Source organism: Etheostoma cragini, chromosome 2, assembly GCF_013103735.1.
Source record: "Etheostoma cragini isolate CJK2018 chromosome 2, CSU_Ecrag_1.0, whole genome shotgun sequence".
Classification (NCBI taxonomy): Eukaryota; Metazoa; Chordata; class Actinopteri; order Perciformes; family Percidae; genus Etheostoma; species Etheostoma cragini.
The window spans coordinates 26705195-26706617 of record NC_048408.1 but is presented as its reverse complement, the minus strand read 5'-3'; the positions used below and the strand labels follow the sequence as shown (position 1 = coordinate 26706617).

General features: G+C 40.2%; 1 protein-coding gene across 5 annotated transcripts in view; it reads right to left on the bottom strand.

The window, feature by feature from the left end:
• LOC117952358 overlaps window positions 1-1423 on the bottom strand; it is a 31081-nt gene that overhangs the window by 425 nt on the left and 29233 nt on the right. The gene's annotated exons all lie outside the window — the stretch shown is intronic.

Sequence of the window (1423 nt, the reverse complement as noted above, 5' to 3'; positions counted from 1 at the left end):
ATCCTGAAACTGGCTTATTATCTGTCCTAGAGGGAATATATACAGAAGGAAAAGGATCGGTCCCAGGACAGAACCCTGGGGAACACCACTCGATAAGCTCTCGCCAAAATGTAACCAAGGGCTTTTTTGTGAATGTACAAGATACTTTTCTTTAAAAAAATATTTAGGACAGAAGCGCCACTTTTGAGATTTATTGTATTCCTGTTTTTCATTCAAAGGGCCTTTTGATTGGCGAGCTAGGGACACTTTAATGCCGGCCTCATAATGGCTATTTCCAAAACACTATAAGGGCTCGACACAACATGAAACTTTTCTCAAAGTATCACCAGGGGCTCTACACGTTAATTCAGCACTGAGAACATTGTTTGTGTACACTGAGTTCACTAAAAAGGAATGTTTTAAACAACTCCCTGTAGCTGTTGTTTTTCAAGTCGCTGTCCATCTCTCCAGTCAAAAACAGTCAAGGGAGGAGAGTAAAGATGGAAAGCTCCTAAAGCTTAGTTCCATATGAATGCGCAGACAATTTGTTGTTTTGTCATTAGTGAAACACAATATTGACCTTGTAGTTGAAAAAGGAGCCTCATGTAAGAATGGCATTTCTTCCTATGGAGTCTTACAGGATTTACTTACAAAGTATTACACTGTCACTGTATCTGGGTATTCTGGGTATCATATGTTACACAGGTGTTCATTCAGTCTGTGTACGTGAATACAGAACAGACAAGCTGAGGCAGAATCTGAAACCTGTTTATTTCTGTTTTTTTATCACCTGTTGTTTGGCAGTTTCTTGCTGTATTTCTGGTCACAGCAGGAGTTATTTGTGTGTGCGTGCGTGCAGGCATGTGTGTGTCTGAGAAATACCAAAAAAATCACGAAGCAGCGCAACATACCTCATCCACAACACCACAACATGTCATCCCTTTGCTCAGAATGAGAAGAAGGAGGAAGCAGTGAGTTACAACTTGAAGCAAAAACAATCCATGTGACCCCCAGCTTTGGAAACCAACCATCCTGCAGGTTTGAGATCTATCAAAAAAGAAGATTGATGACACCATAAATGGAGAGATATAAGAACACACCTGGGCTGTTTCTTCTTCTGGCTCTGCTTTGTGGCTGTGCTGCTGGAAACCGTCCGTGCAGTAACAGTTAGTGATTTTTTTGATAACTTCATTTATACTGTTCCCTGGCGTAATAATAGATTTCAATATATTTTGTTACACAAGACTTATGACAACACTAGTGAATATAAAAGCCCTTGAAATTGACAAAGTTTCATCTTTTTCTTTTCTTCTCATCTCCATTAGATGTCCCAGATCTCACCTGCTACACTGACTACATTTCTACCATCACTTGTGTGTGGAACAGCACAGATGTGTTTGATCAGCCAGATAATGTGTGCACAATCCAATCCACAGGGAGGTAA